The 26,505-nt window shown below is 35.6% G+C and overlaps 2 long non-coding RNA genes across 3 annotated transcripts in view; both read left to right on the top strand.

Moving 5' to 3' along the window:
• LOC116405993 overlaps window positions 1-25,261 on the top strand; it is a 31,114-nt gene extending 5,853 nt beyond the window's left edge. Inside the window, exon 2 of the long non-coding RNA XR_004219086.1 lies at window positions 24,818-25,261. This is a non-coding gene — a long non-coding RNA (uncharacterized LOC116405993). The remainder of the gene's footprint in view (window positions 1-24,817) is intronic.
• LOC116405992 lies at window positions 3,969-5,400 on the top strand. 2 transcript variants are annotated; one of them, XR_004219085.1, is made up of 3 exons: window positions 3,969-4,082; window positions 4,710-4,782; window positions 5,037-5,400. It is a non-coding gene; the product is annotated as an uncharacterized LOC116405992 (long non-coding RNA). The 2 variants fall into 2 exon arrangements; XR_004219084.1 differs by lacking the exon at window positions 3,969-4,082 and having other exon boundaries at window positions 4,626-4,782.
• Window positions 25,262-26,505: the final 1,244 nt, after the last annotated feature.

Genomic DNA, 26,505 nt, shown 5'->3' with positions numbered 1-26,505 from the left:
GTTCTGCCGACTAGGTCTTCCCTTCCGGTGGGATGAATATGGGGTTTCTTGTTCTGGAGATTATGGAAGAAAGGGTTGAAAGCTGTAGGCAATACAACTTACCATCTAATTCTCTTCGAGTGATCGACTAAGTTAATACTCTAAAGAAAGAGAAAAAACAAAGCACTTCTTCAACTACTGAACTCCTTTAGGCAGATTAGCCTCCGCGATGGGGAGTCGTTAGATCTTGAAAGGGAAGTTTGAGATAATAGTCCCATTTTCGACGTTTTGGGACGGAACTAAAGAGTGGGCATCACCGTTCGGCTTTGGCAGGCAAATAAAACTCTAACATTACTCGAGACGAGACCACCCAGTAGCTGGATGTGAACTTTCGAGACCTCTGACACTGTTATGGGCTAGATAGTTTCTTTCGAGACCACGTTATTGGTGGCCCCCTTTTCGACGTTTTGGGACAAAACTAAGAAGCGAAACCAAGGAAATAACCAAGTAGCTGGATGTGAATTTTTGAGACCTCCGACACTGTTCTGGGTTAGGTTGTTTCTTTCGTGGACATGACATTGGTAGCCCCCCTTTTTGGCGTTTTGGAACGGAACTAAAAAGCGAACCTTAAAACAGCACTGTTCGACTTTTGCGTCCAAATAAAACTCTAACACTACTCGAGACGAGACCACCCAGTAGTTGGATGTGAACTTTCGAGACCTCGACATTGTTTTAGGTTGGGTAGTTTCTTTGGAGGCCACGGTATTGGTGGCCCCTTTCGGTGTTTTAGGACTGAACTAAAAAAAAGAGCCTTAGGTATCACCGTTCAGCTTTTGCAAGCAAAAAAACACTAACACTACTCGAGACGAGACGACTCAGTAGGTGGATGTGAACTTTTGACACCTTCGACACTGTTCTGGGTTGGGTAGTTTCTTTAGGGTCACGACATTGGTGGCCCTTTTTCGAGTTTAGGACGAAACTAAAAAGCAGAGCCTGAGCATCACCGTTTGGTTTTTGCAGGCCATAAAAACTCTAACACTACTGGAGACGACACACGAGTACCTGGATGTGAACTTTCGAGACCTTCGACACTATTCTAAGTTGGGCAGATTCTTTTGGGGACACGACATTGGTGGCCCCTTTTCGGCGTTTTGGGACGAAACTAAGAAGCGAAACCAAGGAAATCACCGTTCAACTTTTGCGGCAAAAAAAACTCTAACACTACTCAAGACGAGACCACCTAGTATCTGGAGGTGAACTTTCGAGACCTCCAACACTGTTCTGGGCTGGGTAGTTTCTTTGGGGGCTACGCATTGGTGACCCCCTTTACGGCGTTTTAGGACGAAACTAAAAAGCGAACTGTGGGCATCACCGTTCGGCTTTTGCGGGAAAAAAACTCTAACACTACTCGAGACTAGACCATCAGTGGTTGGATGTGAACTTTTGAGACCTCTGACATTGTTCTGGGTTGGGTAGTTTTCTTTAGGGCCACGACATTAATGACCCCCTTTTCGGCATTTTGGGACGAAACTAAGAAGCGAAACAAGGAGAATCGTCGTTCGACTTTTGTGTGCAAAAAAAAAAAAAACTCTAACACTACTCGAGACGACTCAGTAGGTGGATGTGAGCTTTTGAGATCTCCGACCATGTTTTGGTTTGGGTAGTTTTCTTTAGGGTCATGGCATTGGTGGCCCCATTTTCGTCGTTTTGGGACAGAACTAAAAAGTAGAGCCTTGGGCATCACCGTTCGGCTTTTGCGGGCAAAAAAAACTCTGAACCTTCTCGAGATGAGACCACCTAGTAGCTGGATTTGAACTTTCGAGACCTCCGACACTTTTCTGGGCTAGGTAATTTCTTTTGAGGCCACGACATTGGTGGCCCCATTTTGATCGTTTTGGGACGGATCTAAAACGTTATTATGGTTATGTATTATGGGTTGATGTATCTTTTTCAGATAAAAAATGCTATTTGCTAAAATTCAAAAGAAAAAGTTGTTTTGTCATTTTTTAAAATGACCCATAAAAACGTTATTATATCTCTTATGACAAAGAGTGTGGATTTACTAGTTCATATTTGACTTGTTTTTTGTTGGTAAAATTGGATAAGACCGCATTATATTGATATAATTACACTAATGACACTCTTAAATCAATATTAATAAAAATTATAATTTAATTAATGTTATTAAGTTAAATGAATATAGTTTAAAAGTTATTCTAAACACAATTAATGTAATTGTTTTTTAAATTTAATTCATTTTCACATCTTTGTGCATATGTACGTGTGTGCGTGTGTGTGTGCATATGTGCGACTGCGCGTTTGCCCGTGTGGGTTGATGTGCGTGTGCGTGTGTGTGTGTGCATGTGGGTGTAGATGTGTGTGTGCATGTGTGAATGTGTGCGTGAGTTCATGTGTGTGTTCGTGTGTGTGCGTGTGCTTGTGTGTGCGTGTGAGATTGTGCGTGTGCCCATATGGGTGTGTGCGTGCGTGTGTGTGTGACTGCACATGTGTCCGTGTGTGTGGATGTGCATGTGCGCGTGCGTGCATGTGTGTCGGTGGGTGTGTGCAAGTGCACATGTGCCCGTGTGGGTGATTGTGTGTGCGCGTGTGTACGTGCGTGTGTGTGTGTGTGGATGTGTGCGTGCGTTCATGCGTGTGTTCGTGTGTGTGCATGCGCATGTATGTGGGTGTGTACGTATGCGTGTGCGCATGCGTGTGCTTGTGTGTGTGTGCGTGTGAAAGTGCCGATGTGTCTGTGTGGGTGTGTGTGTGCTCGTGTGTGTTAGTGCGTATGTGTCCGTGTGGATGAGTGTGCATGTGCGCGTGCGTGCATGTGTGTGGGTGTGTGTGTGTGCATGTGTGCAAGGCGCATATGTTTGTGTGGGTGGGTGTGCGTATGTTCGTACATGTATGAGTGTGTGTGTACGCGTGCGTGTCTTGATGTGTGTGCGCGTTCATGCGTGTGTTCGTGTGCATGCATGCGCATGGGCGTGCGTGTGTGTGGGTGTATGCATGTGCGTGTGCGAGTACACGTGTGCCAATGTGGATGGGTGTACATGTGCTTGTGTGTGTATGAGTGCACATGTGCCCATATGAGTGCGCGTGCGTGCATGTGTGTCGGTGCGTGTGTGCAAGTGCCATGTGCCCGTGTGGGTGGTGTGCGTGTGCGAGTGCATGTGTGTGCACATGTGTGTGCGTGCGTATGTGTTCGTGTGTGTGCATGTGCATGTATGCGCGCGTGTGTGCATGCACATTTGTGCCCGTGTAGGTGGGTGTGCGTGTGTATGGTGGATGGCCCGTATGGGTGGACGTGCGTGTTGCGTGCATGTGTCTGTGGATGTGTGCATGCGTTCATGCGTGTGTTCGTGTGTGTGCACGTGTGTGTGTGGTGTGTGCGTGTGCGTGTGCAAGAAAAGGAAAAACAATGATTATTTTGATGATGCTACTCGAGATTGTGTCTCTCGAATCGTAAGTTTGCTTGCGATTTACTTATATACAATATTTAATCTTTTGTTAACTTAGTTAATGATGAATACTTTATTGTTCTATGGGATGCATTAGCTGAAACACATAGAGATGAGGACATATTGACTGAGTCATTGGGCTCTAAGGAGCATGGTGGACGTGTACGTGGCATGGATGGTTTTGTCTCTCAATCACTATATTTCAAGACAGTGAAAGGGAAAGAGAAAATTGCAAGTTCTCAAGTTGTAGAAGATGAATCAAAAAGCAAAAGTTACAAGAAGAGTCATAATCACTTGAGATCGTCCATCAGAAGTGTTAACATAGATCTCTATTGCCGATGAGGATTTGGGCAACACACCTATGAACGAAGAAGTGATGGTAAATAACTTTGTTGTCACTTTTAAAATTTTAATGTTTATAGGATAAATTGTTCTTAATGATGCTTTTAATACTTGTAAAGTAAACACCGTGCAAATTGGCTATAGGAACGATTAATAATATTGTTGCAATAGCAACCATACTTGATGATAGCAATGGTGGTCCCAATGTTAAAATCTTGGTGGACTTGCTCACAGGAGGAGATTGTAGTTTACCTATTCCAGTGAAGGGCAAGATAGAGACTTTAAATCAAGCATTAGGTAATATTGTTGAATGGCCTCGTTGACTTGTTTATGTGCTATTGAAGCTTTGATATTTATTTGTGATTGTATTTTAGGTTTTGATATTATTTTGTTTGTGCTTGGAGCATTCAACCCCAAAGGATGTTCTATATTCTTCAAATTACATAAATGTTAATGGAACCATTAAGCTCTTATATGGACATGTTGTGAACAATATGAAGGATGTAGATATGGTTCGCATCCTAATGAGCGAGCTAATATTCGGTAAAAACAAATTCATTTATTTAGCTCGTTAGGACTTGCTCCATTATTGCGGCATGGTAGAAATAGGCTATATGTGCATCCTAGCATACATTACGTAAGTAAACATCTTTTACTCATCTTTATGTCCAATACTATAGCTATAGTTATTTTGTTCCTTTTTAACTAAGGTTGCTTTTACTTAGATATCTTTGGGATGAATGTGATTGTGGAAGCAAGTTTTTTGTTATGACCAAGCAAAAATAACATCACATATCATGGATCGTGATCTTCAAGTATTTGTAACATCACATAGAAGACATCCATGGAGTCATAAATGTGACTTATGATTTACTTCTTATTTGACTTCATTGTCTTCTAATTCTAATGTTTCCAAATGTATAGAGGATTAAAAACATGGCAAGCTAAGCATGATTTACAACATTATCGGTCAAATCCGAAATGGAAACCTATAAAGGTAATTTGCATTGACACATAATTATTTTCAATGAAACATAAGAATAATTTGTATGTAATTTATATACATGCAGTGTCCTCGTCAATTGGATTCGGTTGGGTGTGGGTATTATGTCCAAAAGTATATACATGAAATCGTGCATAATTCTAGTACTCCCATCACTAGCCTTGTAAGTTTCTACTTTCACTTTTTATATGTTACAAATTACATAAATTATCTAAACTTATTCTTTCCGTACCTTTCTTTTTGCATAGTTTAATACAAAAAAGTGCATATACGCAAGAGGAGATTGACGAGATTTGAACAAAATATGCAAGCTTTGTTAGCCGATTTGTGTAAGCTTTTACACTTTTTTTTGTAGTTTATAAGTTACTAGTACTAATACTAATTGTTTTAATATATAAGCTACGAGATTCTAGTACTACTTGTTGTACATACTTTAATTTTCAGGTTTTCTGCTTGTAGTAGTTTATGAATAGGTGTTGTATTGTAGTGTTTTAGGTGTTGACTTTAGAGTGTATTTGTTGTAGTACTATGTGGAAAGTGTGTATTAGTGGAGGAATTTGTTGTACACATACTTTAATACTTTACATATTATTTACTTGATTGATATGTGTATTTCTGTAGTATTATGAAAGTGTGGAAAAGTGTATTTTTGTAGTTTTCCATGGAAGTGTGGAAGTGTATGTGCTGGTTTTGTGGCCTCTTACCATGTTGAATTCTATAGCTAGAAATAGTATTAGTTTGCCATTGGATGTGTGGAAATGTATGCTGGTTTTGTAGGGGTTGATCTTCTGCCTTGCAGGTGAAATATGGAAGTAATATATAAGGTTTGCCATGGAGTGGTAGACAGCTAGCAATCATGCAACAATTATTTTTTATACTTTTCTAATATTCGATGACGAACATTTCATGTCGTAATTCGTAACAAATAATGTCAATTTCGACACCATGAAAAATAATTAAAATAAATAAATTAAAAAAACAAACAAGGCTTTGATGTCGGTTTAAAAACGACATTAAAGGAAAACCAACAGTAAAGGTCAACAATTACGCCATAAAAAATGTTGATTTAAAACCGACATCAGTGGCCATCAATGATGCATTTGATGTCATTTTTAAACTGACATCAAAGCAAAAATGACATTAAAGGCCTTTAATAACGCTAGCATAGATGTCAATTCCGAACTGACACCAAAGGCCATTAATGTCGGTTCTAAACTGACAATAAAGAGCAAATTTCTTCTAGTGCTTGCTCCATATTATAAGTAGATTTTCATTTAGCTAACTGCTAAAGTGAACTTATGGACTTCCACTTAGGGTTCAGTCATTATATTCTCGATAGTCGAGCCCCATATTGTTTGCAATGGAATGAGTCCTCACATTATAACCCTTGAGCAGACGAACATGAGAGCTTTTCCCTTCTCGTAACACGAAGAAGTGAAAGATTAGCTCTATTACTTGTCACCGGGGAGCATTATTTCATGGGAGTAGATGTAGAGACAATATTTGGAAAAGTTCTTTTCAACCTTTTATGCTACTAGTGTGAGGAAGAAAATCTATGGCATCACACAAGGAAAGGATGAATCACTTTACGATTATTGGGGGAGATACTTGGCTCAGTGCCAAGTTTTTCATCATTAGGTACAGAACCATATGTTGATTCAATATTTATATGGGTGATTGTTGCAATGAGATAAAATGATTATTGATGTGGAGGCATGAGGTGCTCTTAAGGATAATACGACAACTAAAGTAAATAAATTGATTTCACTTTGAAATGTAAATTTATTAGGTCCCTTCCTAGTATGTAAAGGGTATTAAGGTTATTACATATTGACTGTAATTTGAAATGTTCATATTTACTTTGAAAATTAGTATATATGTATGGTGATATATTATAATATAAAATTTATCTTTTAATTGAACTTTATTATATAAATTTAATTTTGTATATGATTAAAATTAATTTATGAAATAATAAATATTTGAATGAGTTCAAATATTAATTTAATATGAATTAAATTTGTAATAAAACTATAGATTAAAATTTAATACGTATATGATACAAAAACATATTCAAGATAGTACGAGAGAAATTCATATATGAGTATGATTCAAATCTATATTAAATCAAATATAAAATATTTAATTTAGAAATTAAATAATTGAAAGAATTAATTAATAATTTAGTTTAATTCTATTTAATTAAATTAAAACTATTGGTTATGTGAGAGATATTCATTTAAATGTGATTTAAATGAAATATTAATTAAATGTGATTTAAATAATTATTATATATTAACTAATTATTTTAGTGTTAATCAAATTTAAGTGGAATTTTCAAATATACTAATTAAATTGAAACTAATTAGCATAATAATTAAATTCTCTATAGCACATTTGAGTCTTTTTGTAAATAGTTTCAAATTTTTTGCTATATTTTGTAAATAGTTTCAACTTTTTTGCTATTTGTGATCATTAATTTAAATTAAGATAATACTTCCATATGTGGGTGTTATTTAGAGAATGTGGGATGCTCCTGTATTCCTATATCCAAGTGGCAGTGATTTCCAATTAAATATTAATTAGATTAATTTAAGAGTAATTTACATAAATGTAGAAAAATCCAAAATATTTATGGTTCGTATAACAAAATAAGAAAAGTCCATGATGCGAGATTATTTTTTCACAAATTCCATAGACGTTCTTGCGATTTATATATTCTTTTGTGATTTATTAATAACGGGTCATCTCGATGCAATTAAGGTCGAGATCGAATAACTAAAGGCAAAAAAATTTCATTTCGGAGCATCTCAATGTAATGTATGCCCAAGATTAAATAAAATAAAGACAGAATTCTTTCATCCCGAGCCATTTCAGTGCAATTAAGGCCTGAGATCGAATAACTAAAGGCAGAAGTCTTTCATAATGTAGCATCTTAGGACAATGTATGCTCGAGACTGAATAAAATAAAGGTAAATTTGTTTCATCCCAGGCCATCTCTCGTGCAATTAAGGTTCAAGATCAAATAACTAAAGATAGAAGTCGATCGCTCCGGTTATTGAGGTGTTGTTTCTCTTCAACAATCAGGACTTAGTGTTAGTAAATGGTGAATGAAAATTATACTCAATCTAGGCGATATATCACTAAGCATGTTAACTGCATGTGAATTGCTCACTAGACCTTCATATCGTGTGGCAACTAAGTCCTCTTGAGTACAAGTTTTCTTACTACTTGTCCAAGTGCAAGTGAAATGGTAGGTTTACCGGGGTGATCCGGTCGAACATAAGGAATTGATTCAAGATATTAATTTTAGGTATTACTTATCATCTAGGCAGTATAAAAGAATTAAAGAATAACGAATGGTATAAAAGAAATACAAGAACAAACTACCACTAGATATCTACGCTTAGAGATTCTATAAAAGGGAATATGGATGACAAAATAGAAATGGGAACTAACTTGTATGCAAGAAAAGAGCAAATGAATGTCTTTGCGTTATAATGCGATTAATAACACGACAACTTTAATAGGATATATCTCGCTCAACTAACTTATAATTAAGAAGTGCTCCTCTCAGAGTCATTAAAACGTCAGATATGGTCACCTCTCAGAATCCATATGATTAAGTGTGCTTAGGAGAGATATATCTAGAAGATTTCACTTATAAAACGTATAGAGCTTCGCAATTAAGGACAACAACCTCTCGGTGCCTAATGTCCACACTTGTTCATCTCTTGGTATACAAATGATGGAAGTTATCTCACTAAGGTGGAGTTTGTCGCGAAACTCCCCCTTTCACGTATTAGCCTTATCCTTGCTACTTGCCCTCTCGAGTAGTTGGCGATTGACGTTGGCTAAGCGATGAGCATAGCCTAACTAATGCGACGAGAATTATAAACTAAACTTCTTATCAATAACTTATCGCTAAATTAAACTACTAATAACACATTGACAAGTGAAAAGTAAAGAGGTATTGAATTGAAAAGGTATAAACATGTAATATATAAAAGAACCAAGCGCATTTTGACCCAACTTGCTTAACTTTTCTACTTCCAACGGGCTATTGTTGCTTCGGCCAAAACTTCATCGATGGCATAAGAAAGATGGATGGAAACCTTATAATGATACATATTCCTACAAATCCAGATGTACGGGTGCTCGTGTGTGTTCAATAAAGTAAATAATAGAAAACTTTTCAAGCAAAAACCAGCATAATAAATTTCTATGACCATTAAGACATACATATTCTTATCGCTTCTCTCCACATTTCACAAAGAAGGCCCTCAGCCATCTGCCAATTCATTTGAATTATTTTTTATAAAGCCCATTAAAAAAAAGTTCAAAATGCGTGAAAAATGCACTTTGAGACCTAAAATGACAACCAAGTATCAAGTGAAACAAACTTAGTCTTAAACAAGTCCCAAAATGGCAATCAAGTGGGTAAGGTCAACAAACTTGGTATCTGATTTGAAAATTTGAAAAATATTGTAAGGTGTGATAAATTCAAATTCAAATCATTTTATGTTTATGTGTTGAATTTAAAGAAATCAAATGATTATAAATCAACTTTTAAAAATTAAAAATTGTTTCTAACATCCATATTCTTACCGATTAAAATTCAACTTACATATCTCTTTTTACTTAATATCTAAAATTTACATATACTTTAAAATATTTCTTGTCTTTTCATTTTTTTCTCATATTTCATTTTTTAAGATTTAAATAGTTTTTTGTTTTATCTGTACTTTTTTGATAGGTTATGAGTTATGAGCTTATAGTTTAGCATTGTTAGGTCGTTTTGAAAATTCAAGTGATACTCCAAGGTTATTCTTGGAATATTCTTTTACATTATATTTGTTAAATCACTATTTAATTTATTAAGAGCTTGATAAATAACCACTAAACTAAAACCATAGAGGATAATTGATAGACCACTAGTACATGTTCTATCACTAACTAACAGACGGTAAAACTTTGTTATATTTGTGAATATCTTCAGCAATTTTATCATTTAAGACAATTTTTCGTATAATATCGACATGAACATCGTAAGAAAACTCAAATTAAGTAAGTTAAATTAAAAAAAATTGTATAAATGTTTCGAGAACCATTAATTATAAATTCAACATTTTTGAATGAAAAATTGGATTGGTTTGTGGTGACGACTAACATGCATGTCTAACAATTATTTTCAATTTCTAATACTTTCATCCATTGCCAAAATTGGAAACTAATGTTCACAATTTTTTTATCTTATTAAATGAAATTTCACATTTCTTGAAAAATTTGGATTATAATTATTTGAAAAACAAAATATATATTTTTTGCTTTATCGTTACTGAAAATTTTATCTCGTAAAATTTGATTTTTTTAGTCTAAATTTTAAAAACAAAATATTTGTTTTAGTTCTAAAGAAATTGTTTTGGGTTTTAAATGAGCTTTATCACAAATAATTCAAATATATTTTAAATGGGTTTTTCTTCACTAAATCCTTTATAGTTTTTCCCTCATCTCCCCTTCTCTCTCACTCACGTTTCCCTCAATCAAATATGAATACTACGGCTGGAGTTTTATGAAAAACGCCAAAGCCTCTTGTTGGATTTGAACCGATGACTTACGCCTTACCATGACGTTACTCTACCACTGAGTTAAAAAGCCTTAATTTGATTCAATTTCTGAGTAAGCCACTAGCCACGATGAGTCTAGTGTATATAATTCTTATAAATTATAAATAATAAGATATGTGTACATAAATATATCTTATCCACATAGTCGCTCATTGAAGGAAACTCGAATTTTATCTAATGAGTATAGGTAAAATGGTTTTTTATATTGGATTATCAATGCAATGAATTGTTTCATCATAAGACCATCCCTAATTAAATTGATGAGCCTCATCCTAACGAAATGAACTTGATTCATACATGATACACACACGAATTGAACATAGATACATTCATCGAATCGTTGATAAAGCAATTCTACTTGGCGAGGAAAAATTTTTCAATAACTTGTTGATCTCTATCCCCAGATTTTAAAGATTTTTTTTTTTGAATATTTATTATTTTTGTTTATTTTAGACATTTCTTCTAATACTATTTTCATTTGATATTCTATAATAAGTAATATAACTATATATTCCAATTTGCAAATTTATGTATATTATTTAAATTAAATAAATAAATAAAAGAAATTAAATAAATAAATAAATAATGCAATTGAATTTTAAATAAAAGAATTTCTTCCCCTACTTCTTCTCTAACGGCTCTTTCTCTCTACTTTCTCGTCCTCTCCCCTTCTCTTATCTTCTTCATCTTCCTCAAAATCGCGATTCACGGCCATCTTCTTTTCCTAGCCCTAACAGCGCTGGATTTCTCAACTGTCGATCGAGTGACAATCATGCCTGCCTGCTTGACAAAGCCTTTTCGGTCTACCAATAAAGGAAAAGCGATTGCTGGTGACACGAAAGCTGTGCTCGACGCTCTTTTTCCTATTCCACTACGCGTCGTGGTCTTTCCCTTGCTCTTTGGATGACTACTGTGGACGAAGAGCACAACTACTTCCAGTCTCTGGTCGATAAGTACCCAAGGAAGGTAAATTCCAGCGGAGAAAGTCGAGAGCTCCTTAGTTGATCACAAATCCTTCCAAATTCTTTGTTCGTAGACTAATTTGAAATCCTTCCAAATTCTTTGTTCGTAGACTAACTTGAAATCCTTCCAATATGGATCCATGCTGTCTTTTATATCCATAAGATACCAATTAGATTGTGTTAATTATTGTTTATAAGAAAATATTTGTGTGCAGAGTTGCAGTGGGTAAATCTTAATGGCTGCCATAAAATTGGTTCGGGATATATTACTCTCAACACAAAGTATTTTTTATCAGTTACTTCCCATCGGGTATTTGCTCTTCCTATGCTTTATCCTTATCCCATCTTTCTCCGCTCTAGTCTTCATAGGATGGATTTCTGTGGTGTAAATTTATTCATCTACTTTGTTTGATTTATGGCTGCATTTAGGGAGAAGGTAAATTACATAAGCCAAAGTAGTTATGGAAAACATCTCCAATTTACAGCAAGTTAAAGAAAAAAAAAGAAGAAGAGAAAAACAGCAGTTCAAAAAAACTGGGCATCTTGCTTCTTTCTTATTGACCACAAAATGCTCAAATGAGATTCTTCAATAGGAATATGTAACAAAAATATAATATGTAAAAGAATTTTTGTGAAACGTGGGAGAGAAGCGATAACATTATCCTTCAAAAAATTCAGGAGTAAATATTTATGTGAAAGGACATATTATTTGGCCATTTGACCTTATTTGTTATTGAATTATTTGGTTGGAAATGATAAACTACACATTATTGTTTGCTTCAGTTGTGATCTTGATTATGGGCTATTTGGTATTTTGCCTACAAACTGTATAGTTATTTATCTATTAGCTTTTGTTTTCCTGTCACAACTTTATGTTTATGTGGCTAATTGTAGCCGAAAGTTTTATTTATCAATCTTATTTTTCACAGCATAAATGAAACTGTGTTTCAAGAACAAGGTGCCGCTACATCATTCAAGGAAATTCGTCGTAGAGGTCCGTAAGTTTTTTCCTTTGGAGCTGTGATACTAACCTGTTTGAATAAAGGAATCTGACTTGGTCTTTTCCTCTTTAACATTATGGATTAGGTCTTTCTCTTCACCATATTTCGTAGCTGAAGTTTATGAAGTAATCAAACTGGTGTTAACTTCTTATATAAAGGTTAGTGCTAACTGCTAAGCTTATTTCTAAGATGAAAGATGCTTTTATCCCCTCCCCAAAGAATATCATTACTATTTATGTTGTGTTTCTGCTAACTAATTCTTGCATAGCATCTGGTTTGATAATTAAAGCAAAGTTTCTGACATGGAGGTTTTCAAGTTGTAATATATATTTTTATGTTTTAGGTAGATTCCCAAACTTTGAAGAAACACTACAGTACTGGGGTAATTGAATGTTGTAAGGCAGAGCATCGGGCTTTCCAGAGCCAAGGTATCTTCTTCGATAACAAGGTAAGGATAGTCCTGATACTACCTTTCTTTTGTTATTGAAGTTTATTGTTCCTTTTGTTGGGGGCTTGGTGGTTGTGCACCTATATTGATTTGTACTTCTGTTAATTAATTATAGTCATTCTCTCTTGTCTGAGTAATTATTGTCAACCATTTTGTTAGCAAAGGCTTCCCATGGATATTCAGTTTGTTGTGCTGCATGTCCACGATGATTTTCGTGATTTTAGTTCTAGATACATAAAAAGGGCCTTTGCATCACGACATGAATGACTATTTTTTAATATGAACCTACAATGCCCCAAATGAATGCTGGATTAAATTAGATACATGGTAGATAGAGAGTGAGATGGAGAGTGTTTGTGTGCTTTAGAGCCATCTGTCCCTAAAACATAGTTTCTTCCCCCCTATGAGAAGTAAGTTTATTGATGTATGTAATTTACAAAAGGTTTGGTGGAACACCTACAACAATCTTTTTTAACTTTTTGGTAGGTTATGAATTACGAACTTGTATTGAATATTTGTTAGGTCGTTTTAATAATTCAAGTGGTGCTTAGAAAATGCAACCGAGCTTAAACAATTCTGCACATTTTTCTAAAATTTTTAGTTTAACCTTTTTAATAAAATTCGATGGAAATTCTTGTTTTCTTTTTGTAGGAATAAAGGAAAATGAAATATAACCAAACTTGGGATCTTTGCAAGCAAGCTTCCATGAAGAAACTAGGTTACAAGGGGAGGTCTTCTGTTCTCCTTTTTCTTTCTTTTTTTCCATCCGTAGAATCTTGCTTAAAATGCTTTGAGGACAATGCAAATTTTTAAGTGGGGGGTGGGGTTGTAGCCTTGCACATTCCATGTCCTTTGGGAAATTTTCATTTTGCAAATTTTGCTAAAAATGTCAAAATTTAGAAACTTTTGCAATGCTCTATGCTTAGAATAAGTACCATGTCTACTTCGCTTTTTAGCATAAAAAAGCATGTATGCCTAACGCATGAGAACGGAGCTCGGATTTGTGATTGTATTTTTTATTTGAATATGTTACATATGTTGAAAATGCATATATTGATAGCTTAGAAATGAGTAGAACACTTGGTTCATTTTCTGAATATTGTGAATTATGTACATAATAATATGTGCGGTTGTCTTTTTTATCTCAATTTTAATCCCCTTTTTTGCCATATTCTAATGCATTTTTTATATTAATTTTAAATCCCTCTTTTGGTCATACACATTTGTATAAGATTGTTTGAAAGCAAAATATGATTGTTAGGTCAGGTAGAAAGCAAAGTCGGCAAGTTCTTAGAGTTCTTCACCCAACATAACAGCCGATAAAAACAAAACAATACGACCAAGCTGCTAAGGGTTGCAAAACCCGACCCCCGCCTAGTGGGTCACTAGAGTTCCCCAGCATGGCAGCCGATAGAGAGGGAGAGAGAAAAAAAAAGAGGGACCCAAGCCAGCCGCTTAGGTCAAGTAAAATGCGCGCCGAGATCCCCCGGTTTCAGAGTTTTCGTGGGATCCTCTCCGCTTTTCTTGCCTAAGCAAAACCTGACCCCGCCTAGTAGGTCCTTAGAGTTCTTCACCCAGCATGGCAGCTTGTAGAGAGGGAGAGAGCAAAAAAAGAGTGAGCCAAGCCAGCCGCTTAGGTCATGTAAAATGCGCGCCGAGATCCCCAGGTTTCAGAGTTTTCGTAGGGATCCTCTCCGCTTTTCTTGCCTAAGCAAATCCCGATCCCGCCTAGTAGGTGCTTAGAGTTCTTCACCCAGCGTGGTAGTCTTTAGAGAGGGAGAGAGAAAAAAAGAGGGAGCCAAGCCGACCGCTTAGGTCAAGTAAAATACGCGCCGAGATCCCCCGGTTTCAGAGTTTTCGTGGGGATCCTCTCCGCTTTTCTTGCCTAAGCAAAACCTGATCCTGCCTAGTAGATGCTTAGAGTTCTTCACCCAGCATGGCAGCCGGTAGAGAGGGAGAGAGAAAAAAAAGAGGGAGCCAAGCCAGCCGCGTAGGTCAAGTAAAATGCGCGCCGAGATCCCCCGGTTTCAGAGTTTTCGTGGGGATCCTCTCCGCTTTTCTTGCCTAAGCAAAACCCATTCCCACCTAGTAGGTGCTTAGAGTTCTTCACCCAGCATGGTAGCTGGTAAAGAGGGAGAGAGAGAGAAAAAAAAGAGATCTTTTCCACTTATCTAGTTTAACTTGGATTTTATCTATTTCTTAAAATTACATAAGGAGTAGAGAGAGGGCTCCAAGCCGAAGTAGTTATGGAAAACAGCAAGTTGAAGCAAAAAAAAAAAAAAAAAAAAACAGCAGTTCAAAAAAACTGGGCATCTTGCTTCCTTCTAATTGAAAGTTCTGTTGTTTCTGTCAAGTCAAATTGACCACAAAATGCTCAAATGAGATTCTTCAATAGGAATACGTAAAAAAAAAATAATACGTAAAAGAATTTTCAATGTTTAATATAATATGTAAAAAATTTTCATATATTGGAATTGGCAGATGGCTGAGGGCCTTCGTGAAACGTGGGAGAGAAGCGATAACATTATTGTTCAAAAAATTCAGGAGTAAGTATTTATGTGAAAGGTCATATTATTTGGCCATTTGACCTTATTTATGATTGAATTATTTGGTTGGAAATGATAAACTACACATTATTGTCTGCTTCAGTTGTGATCTTGATTATGGGCTATTTGGTATTTTGCCTACAAACTGTATAGTTAATTATCTGTTAGCTTTTGTTTTCCTGTCACAGCTTTATGTTTCTGTGGCTAATTGTAGCCAAAAGTTTTATTTATCGATCTTATTTTTCACAGCATAAATGAAACCGTGTTTCAAGCATCAAATGCTGCTACATCATTCAAGGAAATTCGTCGTAGAGATCCGTAAGTTTTTTCCTTTGGAGCTGTGATACTAACCTGTTTGAATAAAGGAATCTGACTTGGTCTTTTCCTCTTTAACATTATGGATTAGGTCTTTCTCTTTACCAGATTTCGTAGCTGAACTTTAAGAAGTAATCAAACCGTGTTAACTTCTTATATAAAGGTTAGTGCTAACTGCTAAGCTTATTTCTATGATGAAAGATGCTTTTATCCCCTCCCCAAAGAATATCATTACTATTTATGTTGTATTTCTGCTAACTAATTCTTGCATAGCATCTGTTTGATAATTAAAGTAAAGTTTCTGACATGGAGGTTTTCAAGTTGTAATATGTATTTATGTTTTAGGTAGATTCCCAAACTTTGAAGAAACGCTGCAGTACTAAGGTAATTGAACGTTGTAAGGCAGAGCATTGGGCTTACCAGAGCCAAGGTATCTTCTTCGGTAACAAGTAAGGATAGTCCTGATACTACCTTTCTTTTGTTATTGAAGTTTATTGTTCCTTCTCTCTTGTTTGGTGGTTGTGCACCTATATTGATTTGTACTTCTGTTAATTAATTATAGTCCTTCTCTCTTGTTTGAGTAATTATTGTCTACCATTTTGTCAGCAAAGGCTTCCCGTGGAAATTTAGTTTGTTGTGTTGCATGTCCAAGATGATTTTTGTGATTTTAGTATTAGATACATAAAAGGGATTTTGCATCACCACATGAATGACTATTTCTAAATATGAACCTACAATAACCCCAAATGAATACCGAATTAAATTGGAAACAAGGCAGATAGAGAGTGAGATGGAGAGTGTTTGTGTGTGCTTTAGAGTAGTTTTAAACACATTTTTTAGGTTTGTTTAAGACTAAGTTTGTTTCACTTGCATAATTGGTTGCCATTTTAGGTCTCAAAGTGCATTTTCACTCATTTTGAACTTTTTGTTAGTTTGTGAGTTACGAACTTACACTTAAGCATTGTTAGGTCATTTCAAACAACATTTTGTGTTTGTTTGGAACTAAGTTTGTTTAGACATTTGATTGACATGTTGGGTCTCCAAGTGCTTTTTTCCACACTTTTTGAAATTTTGGTAGGTTGTGAGTTACGAACTTACGCTCGAGTATTGTTTGGTCCGTTTGAAAGCTTATACACATTTTGAACTCTTTTTAAGATAACTTGAAACTAAGTTCATTGCACTTACATACTTCGTTGCCGTTTTGGGTCTTGAAGTACCTTTTTCACACTTTTTGAAATTTTGGTAGGTTGTGAGTTACAAACTTACACTTAAGCATTACTTGGTTGTTTTGAAAATTCAAGTGATACTTACACACGTTTTGAATACATTTTAGGTTAGATTGAGTTTGTTGCACTTGGTTGTCATTTTTGGTCTTGAAATGCTTTTTTCAACCTTTTTGGTAGATTATGAGTTACGAACTTACACTTAGGATTTGCTTGGTCGTTTTGAAAACTCAAGTAATACATAGGCACGTTTTGAGCACGTTTTAGGTTGGTTTGCATTAAGTTTGTTGCACTTACACACTTGGTTGCCATTTTGGGTCTTGTAGTGCTTTTTTTACAATATTTGAACTTTTTTCGTAGGTTATGAGTTACGAACCTACACGTAAGCTTTTTTAGGTCGTTTTGAAAGTTCAAGTGATACTTAGACACGTTTTGAACTCGTTTTAGGTTGGTTTGAAACTAAGTTTTAAACACATTTGATTGACATGTTGGGTCTTGAAGTACTTTTTTCACACTTTTTGAAATTTTGGTAGGTTGTGAGTTACAAACTTACACTTAAGCATTGCTTGGTCGTTTGAAAATTCAAGTGATACTTACACACGTTTTGAATTCATTTTAGGTTAGATTGAGTTTGTTGCACTTACACACTTGGTTGTCATTTTTGGTCTCGAAATGCTTTTTTCAACCTTTTTGGTAGATTATGAGTTACGAAACTTACACTTAGGATTTGCTTGGGCGTTTGAAATCTCAAGTAATACATGGACACGTTTTGAGCAGGTTTTAGGTTGGTTTGCACTAAGTTTGTTGCACTTACACACTTGGTTGCCATTTTGGGTCTTGTAGTGCTTTTTTCACAATATTTGAACTTTTTTCGTAGGTTATGAGTTACGAACCTACACGTAAGCTTTTTTAGGTCGTTTTGAAAGTTCAAGTGATACTTAGACATGTTTTGAACTCGTTTTAGGTTGGTTTGAAACTAAGTTTTAAACACATTTGATTGACATGTTGGGTCTTGAAGTACTTTTTTCACACATTTTGAAATTTTGGTAGGTTGTGAGTTACAAACTTACACTTAAGCATTGCTTGGTCGTTTTGAAAATTCAAGTGATACTTACACACGTTTTGAATTCATTTTAGGTTAGATTGAGTTTGTTGCACTTACACACATGGTTGTCATTTTTGGTCTTGAAATGCTTTTTTCAACCTTTTTGGTAGATTATGAGTTACGAACTTACACTTAGGATTTGCTAGGTCGTTTTGAAAACTCAAGTAATACCTAGACACGTTTTGAGCATGTTTTAGGTTGGTTTGAACTAAGTTTGTTGCACTTACACAATTGTTTGCCATTTTGGGTCTTGTAGTGCTTTTTTCACACTATTTGAACTTTTTTCGTAGTTATGAGTAGAATCTACACGTAAGCTGTTTTAGGTCGTTTTGAAAGTTCAAGTAAAACTTATACACGTTTTTAACTCGGTTTAGGTTGGTTTGAAACTAAGTTTGTTGACCTTATCCAATTGGTTGCCATTTTCGGTCTTGAAGTGCGTTTTCACACTTTTTGAACTTTTTGGTAGGCTATGGGTTACCAACTTACACTTAAACTTTGTTAGGTTGTTTTGAAAGTCCAAGTGATACTTAGACACGCCTTGACCACTTTTTAGGTTGGTTTGGAACTAAGTTTGTTGCACTTGCGCACTTGGTTGCCATTTTGGGTCCTGTAGTGTTTCCTTTTTTTCCATACTTCTTAAACTTTTTGGTATGTTATGAGTGACGAACTTACAAATAAACATTCTTAGGTCGTTCTGAAAGTTCAAGTGATACTTAAACACGGTTTGAAATTTTTTTAGATTTGTTTAAGACTAAGTTTGTTTCACTTGCATACTTGGTTGCCATTTTAGGTCTCAAAGTGCATTTTTCACGCATTTTGAACTTTTTGTTAGTTTGTGAGTTACGAACTTACACTTAAGGATTGTTAGGTCGTTTTAAACACATTTTGCGTTGGTTTGAAACTAAGTTTGTTGCACTTACACATTTGATTGAAATGTTGGGTCTTGAAGTACTTTTTTTCACACTTTTTGAAATTTTTTTAGGTTGTGAGTTACGAACTTACGCTTGAGTATTGTTTGGTCGATTTGAAATCTTAGACACGTTTTGCACTCTTTTTAGGATGGCTTGAAACTAAGTCCGTTGCACTTACATACTTCGTTGCCGTTTTGGGTCTTGAAGTACTTTTTTTACACTTTTTGAAATTTTGGTAGGTTGTGAGTTACAAACTTACACTTAAGCATTGTTTGGTCGTTTTGAAAGTTGAAGTGATACGTACACACGTTTTGAATACATTTTAGGTTAGATTGAGTTTGTTGCACTTGGTTGTCATTTTTGGTCTTGAAATGCTTTTTTCAACCTTTTTGGTAGATTATGAGTTACGAACCTACATTTAGGATTTGCTAGGTTGTTTTGAAAACTCAAGTAATACCTAGACACGTTTTGAGCACGTTTTAGGTTGGTTTGAACTAAGTTTGTTCACTTACACACTTGGTACCATTTTGGGTCTTGTAGTGCTTTTTTCACACTATTGGAACTTTTTTCGTAGGTTATGAGTTACGAACCTACACGTAAGCTGTTTTAGGTCGTTTTGAAAGTTCAAGTGATACTTAGACACATTTTGTTCAAGTGATACTGTTTTAGGTCGTTTTCAAGTGAACTTTTTTCTTCTTGTATTGACTGTTTTACTATTTCTTCATGGTTTGTATTCATGGTATTTATTTTCAATGAATCTTTCATGTTCTGGTAAACATTGCAGAAACACATAATTTCAGCAATCTGTCAAAGAGTTGAAGGAGAAGACAGAAGAACTTAAAGTCACATGAAGACCTAAAAGTTAGGTAATTTTTTGAAAACTTTTTTCTTCGTCTTGCTTAGTTTTAGTGGTATTTGTTAACAGGCTGAGACATACTCTTGTATGCCAAGGCTGGGTGGCCAATTCAATGGATGGCCTGAGACGGTGAAATGACGAGTGTAGAACAAAGTAGACAATCGAGCAGATTTACAAGTAGGAGGATGGTGTTTGGTCTTACTCTAAAGCTACTGCTAGAAAGGTGATTCTCCCTTTATTTACACATGTTATCTATATTTAATTACTGTTTTTATGTGATGGTGAATAAATATTTAAGTCGTTTCAAGTTTGTACATCATGCTTGAGTTAATACATTTCCCAACTCGCACTAATTTTAAAGTTGAGACTAAGCTTGTTGCACTTACACACTTGGTTGCCATTTTGGATTTTGGAGTGCTTTTTCTACATTTTTTGAACTTTTTGGTAGGTTATGAGTTATGAAGTAACACTAAAGCATTATTAGGTCATTTTTAAAGTTCGAGTGATACTTAAAACATTTTTTGAACACCTTTTAGGTTGTTACAAACTAAGTTAGTTTTGCATACAGCCATGGTTGCCATTTTGAGTCTTGAAAGATTTTTTTTCACACTTTTTGAAATTTTTGGTAAGTTATGAGTTATAAACTTACACTTAAGCGTTGTTAGGGTGTTCGAAAACTTATACGTGTTTTGAATACTTGTTAGGTTTGTATAGAACTAAGTTCGTTGCACTTACACACTTGACATTTTGGGTTTTGGAGTGTCTTTTTCAAAAATTTTGAACTTTTTCTAGGTTATGACTTATGAACTTGTATTGAATATTTGTTAGGTCGTTTTGAAAGTTCAAGTGAAACTTAGACACGTTTTGAACTCGTTTTAGGTTGGTTTGAAACTAAGTTTTACACACATTTGATTGACATGTTGGGTCTTGAAGTACTTTTTTCATACTTTTTGAAATTTTGGTAGGTTGTGAGTTACAAACTTACACTGAAGCATTGCTTGGTCGTTTTGAAAATTCAAGTGATACTTCACACATTTTGAATACATTTTAGGTTAGATTAAGTTTGTTGCACTTGGTTGTCATTTTTGGTCTTGAAATGCTTTTTTCAACCTTTTTGGTAGATTATGAGTTACGAACTTACACTTAGGATTTGCTAGGTCGTTTTGAAAACTCAAGTAATACCTAGACACGTTTTGAGCACGTTTTAGGTTGGTTTGAATTAAGTTTGTTGCACTTACACACTTGGTTGCAATTTTGGGTCTTGTAGTGCTTTTTGCACAATGTTTGAACTTTTTTCGTAGGTTATGAGTTACGAACCTACACGTAAGCTGTTTTAGGTCGTTTTGAAAGTTCAAGTGAAACTTAGACACGTTTTGAGCATGTTTTAGGTCGTTTTGAGTAAATGGTATGTATGTTGTGATTGTTTGATTGCATGTATAATACCTTATTGAGATGTTAATGCTTGATTGAGAAGCTGATAGAACACCAAGTAATGGTTCTTATTTGTTCATTAAGCAACCAAACTATTACAGAATACAATACTCAAACCAGTCTTGAAAACACAGAACAAATAAGTACTATTACAGACAATAACCAAGTACAAAATAAAACATTCAAACATCAAAAGTAGTTTACGATAATGGAAAACACTTTCTAAGATTAAAGTAACTGAACAACTTCTGTAATTCTGCTCTCCAGAAAATACAGCCCCTCCACTTCCAGAAACTGATTAACCAACCCCCATCTTTCCTTCCATCTCTCCCTTTTAACCTCCCCCTGTAACTAACTGTTGTCCCCACTAAGGTGGTTTCCACTTCCTCCAATTCCATCACCTGTGCACGTGCAATTCCACTTGTCTTTCTTCTGCTATATTGTATTGCAATTGGTGGTCTATCATTACTCTCCCTCTCCAAAGACACCTTGTTCTCAAGGTGGGAAATGAGGAAGCTTTTGTGTAAAATCATCACAATTCTCCCATGTAGCCTCATGAGGTGGTATTCCTTTCCAACTAACAAGCACTTCCCACTTCTTTGTTGCTGGATTTTTAGGATAGCCAAAATTGTCTGCTGGTAGTAACTCTTGAAATGTAGGAACATCATCAATTCCATATAGTTCGGTAAATGTCATTCCTCCCTCCATAGCTCGACATTTTGTCAAGAAACCGTAATCAGATGGTGTCCATGTCTCCATCATGTGTTACAGACTCACTCTAGTCTTTGTCAAACTCGGGTCACCCCTTATAACAACATTCTTTTCATTTTGTATGAAAGTTAAAGTGAGTTTCCGCCAATCCACTTCAGTTACCCCAACGTGTGCAGCCATTGCATTCCAAGGATGACATCACGATAGAACACTGATGTAGTGTTTCTATTATATTGACAATTCAAACACAACTTACAACATAAGCAAACCGTGAACCTCAGAAAATGAGTCACGTTACATATAATTCACAAACATCAAACAAAGAAAACCTCCTAATCCAAAATTCCGAACAACAAAATACTAATAAGCAAACCAGAATATAGAACACCAATCTTCTGCTTCCCCTGTCTTTCAAGGAGTATTGCAGACCTTTTCCTTCACTCCGAAAACTCACTTTAACAAAGAGGCAGCCACATTTTCAGGTACAGAAAATAAAGTAGGTAGTATGTAGGAAGGCTAACCAGAACTGAGTTGCATAAGGTTTGTCTTCCGCCTCTAGAGATGTTATATCTTTTCCACCTTTCAAGTTTCTTGTGAATTCGATCAATGACTGGTTGCCAAAAAGACTTTTGTCGAGGGTAGCCTCTCAAAGGGAGACCTAAATATATAATCGGAAGCTGGAATAAAAAGAGAAGAGTATCATCGACAAATTGAAGCAAAGGGAGGTGGATCAAGTCTTTGCCAACAAGGAAACCTTCAAACTGGCTGTTAATATGAAGCTTGTTTATGATTTCTCCTAAAACCTCACTTACTAGGAGGAATAAAAAGGGGGAGAGGGGGTCCCCTTGACGGATACCTCTAGATGCTGTTATCCGGCCTCTAGGCTTACCATTGATGAAGACTGAATACTTTGGATTTTTTAGGCAGCCCATTATCCATGATATCCATTTGGAACTAAACTTTTTCAAAGATAAATTTTTTCTAAAAAGTTCCAATTCACCCTATCAAAGGCTTTTTCCAAGTCAAGTTTTAAAATCCATCCTTTTTTCCGTTTTGCCCTATAATCTTCCACGGCCTCGTTAGCAATTAATATTGGGTTAAGAATTTGCCTACCTTCAATAAAGGCGCTTTGAGTGGGGCTTATAATTGCATCCATAACTTGTTTTAGACGTTCAGATAAAACCTTTGCAACAACCTTGTATGCTAACGTAGTAAGGCTGATTGGACGGAAATCCTTGACTAGAGTCACATTCTCTTTTTTCTGCACTAAACAAATGAAGTTTTCTTGGATGCAAGCATTTAATCTTCCATTTCTGTGGAAATCATACATTAGTGATTTGAAGATATCCTTGAAAATAGACCATTGGGTGATTAGGAACTTCACTGTGAAGCCATCCGGGCCCGGAGCTTTATTGTTGCCAAGTGCCTTTAATGCCTTAAAGATCTCCTCCACTGAAAATTGGGTAACAAGAGCCTCATTCTGAATTGAGGAAACACAAGACCAATTACTGTTAATAGGGATGAATCTGTCCCCCGGAATTCTGGTATAAAGTGACTCAAAAAATTCCAGCACAAGCCTTTCAATGTCGCGGAATGAAGTCGAGACAACCCCATCATCATTTTTTAATTCAGTTATGAGGTTCCTTCTTTTTTTCGCATTTAGAAACCGGTGGAAGAAGCTCGTATTCTCATCACCCAAAGAAAGCCAATTGAGTTTACTCTTCTGAATAAAATTACGCTCTTCGTTTTGATAAATACTAAGTAATTCCGCTTGCAAAGCAGCTCTAGAATTCAACTCTTCTTGATTTAATCCAATCAACTCAGCCACAGAATCATATTTTTCTAATTTTGACATCAAGGATTTCTCTGTTTTTTTTTACCTTAGCTTGCGCAGCAATATTCCAAGCTTTTACTGCCAATTTAACTGATCTCAACTGCTCATGAAGAATGAAACCAGCCCATCCCTGGAAGTTAGAGTTGCTCACTATTTCAACAATAATCTGATTAGAATCACTGGACACCAACCAACTGTTACAAAACCGAAAAGGAGAGGGACCCCAAAGAAAAGAACTAGCCTCCAAGAATAAAGGAAAGTGATCCGAGAAGATGCGTGCTTTTCGAGAAACCCGAGAATTTTCAAAACAAACATCCCACGTCTGATTTATGAAGAATCTGTCTAATAATGATCTTCAACGAGAATTACCGTCTCTAGACCAAGTGAACCTTCCATTTTGCAATGGAATTTCCATGAGAGAAACCATGTCAATAAACTTATTGAATAATGACATTCCTCTAGTACTTCTGGCAAAAGGAAATCTTTCCCGGGCCCAACGAGTGATATTAAAATCCCCACCTATGCACCAGGCCACGACCGAACAATCAGCCAAGGAAGACAATTCGGGCCAAACCAATTTCCTTTCTCTGCAACCACAAGGGCCATAGACATTTGTGATCCAACAAACCTTTTTGCACAAAGTGAGGCATTTGATTGACAAAGAGAGGCGTCTTTTAATGACCTCTGTTACAGATATTTTACTGTTGTCCCACATGGTAAGAATTCCCCCAGAAGATCCAACAGAAGCCACATAATCCCAGCCAATATCCTTAGAACTCCACAATGATTTTATAAAAGCCGAGTTCAAGGTGTCCTTAGATTCTTGAATCATGACTACAAGTGCTGCACGTTTATATGAGTTGTAATATGCATTATGCATATATGTGGTTCTGAGTTTGTATAAATATTATTTCTTATAGTGTATTTAGTTTCTTTAAAATATTAATAATAATAATAATAAATATAAAAAACAATTTCTTTTACGAAATTTTATACACTGTCCAACTTTTTACTGAATCAAACTCCAAAAATAGGGCATTTGGCATACTCTTCAGAAAGGTTTTCTCGTATTTGGCATCCAACCTGAATGACATCTAGAATGGTTAATAATTTCTTCATGCCTTGCTTAGCTTCTTCCTGATTCCCAAACTAACGACACAAAGGCAAGGAAAAGAGGTTCAAAGAATATTGATAGTCGCGGCAAAGGTTGAGGTCTCAAGAATCTTCCCCTAATCTCATCTACTCTATGGTTGTCCTATATTCATGTATATCAAGAAAAGCTAAAAGATAGACACCCATTCACTTGTCTTAGTGTACATAAAGTCAAATTATTCGATCTGACATTCTTCCATTTCCTAAAGTCCTAAAAACAAGGTGCGTGCAGACGCGAGGTTCTAATTGATCAGTAGTTGAAGGAGAGAAAGTAGCTTATTTCTAAGAAATTCTTATTACTATGGTATGATGAACAAGTAAGAAGGAGGGAAGGAAAAAGTCCCAACAAAAGGAACCTACGACAAGGAAGGAAAGCCTATTACCCACAAGAGTGCAGAATCAAGAAAAGCTGCGGGTACGAGCTCTCTTTCATTCGTCGAACTCAAGCAATCTCCGTTTTACACCTCTACTAAACTGAATTAATTGGCTAGTAAAAAGACTAGAAACCTTGGACCTATGGCTATCCAACCAGGTCTTTCCACATAAAGGGGAAAGAGGTAGAAAGGAATAGCGAAGATGAGTTAAAGATCAAGAGGCATCAAAATGAAATTCTCCTTATATCTTTTCTTTCGATGATGATTAACTTCCTTATTTTTATATCTTGAGTCTATCTTCTTCTTTCTTTATGTAAGACCCAAACTTTGGGTAGTGTAGTCTTTTTCAAAGAGTTTAAGAGGTTTGAAAGAAGGAAAGTTTTTGGTTCAATATCAAAGAATAGTACTTTTTAGGCGTATTGGGTTGACTTGGCAAAAATGGTTTTAGAGGTTAGAAAGGGTTTTGAGTGTTTAAGGTTGGCAAGAAAGAAGGATTAAAGAGGTTAGGTGTTTTAGCTAACTTCAGAAAGGAGTTTTCACAACTCGGAAAATTACACTCAATCTAGACTTGAAAATTCATAATTTGAGTCTAGTTTATTGAAGAAGATTGCTGGACGTTTTGGATATGAGAAAGTTGACGTTTGGACAAAAGAAGGCAAGAGGGTTAGTTTGCGAGTGAATCTGAGCAAGCTACACTATTAGAACGCTACAGAATGCATCGTTTGGCGTTTTCTTCCCTCAAAATTTCAGGAAAAATTTTTTAGGGAAGAAACCACATTTAGAGAAACTTTGTAGAAGAAAGTTTTGTCAAAAGAGTTATGGATTTTAAGTTATAACTTTTCTAAGTTGGGTTATGTATTTGGGCGAGAAACTAGGTGAGATGACCTTGGAAGTTAACTATGCGTTTTGGACAACTATGTGGCATGATAAGGGCAAGCGGTTTAAGGTTTTAGTGAGGTGTAAAACCTTGTTAGCATGCATTTTAAGGTGTAAAGTAAGTAGGAGGTTCCTTAAGAAGGTTTAAGGTGAATTTAAGCAAGGATGAGGTGTCAACTTGTACTCATGCAATGAACTCTATAAATAGGCCAAATTTAGTATTAAGTTTCTCACAATCCACTCGAGTGTTTTGAGTGAAATTAGTCTTAAAAGTTTTCATTTTGAGTCTATTTTCTAAGTTGGGATTTTTTATTTAATTGAGTAACGGAGAGTTGCGTTTTGGCG

Source organism: Cucumis sativus, unplaced genomic scaffold (assembly GCF_000004075.3).
Source record: "Cucumis sativus cultivar 9930 unplaced genomic scaffold, Cucumber_9930_V3 scaffold53, whole genome shotgun sequence".
NCBI classification, from domain to species: Eukaryota; Viridiplantae; Streptophyta; class Magnoliopsida; order Cucurbitales; family Cucurbitaceae; genus Cucumis; species Cucumis sativus.
Note: the sequence above shows the minus strand (reverse complement) of the source record. Positions and strands in the feature narration are given on the sequence as shown.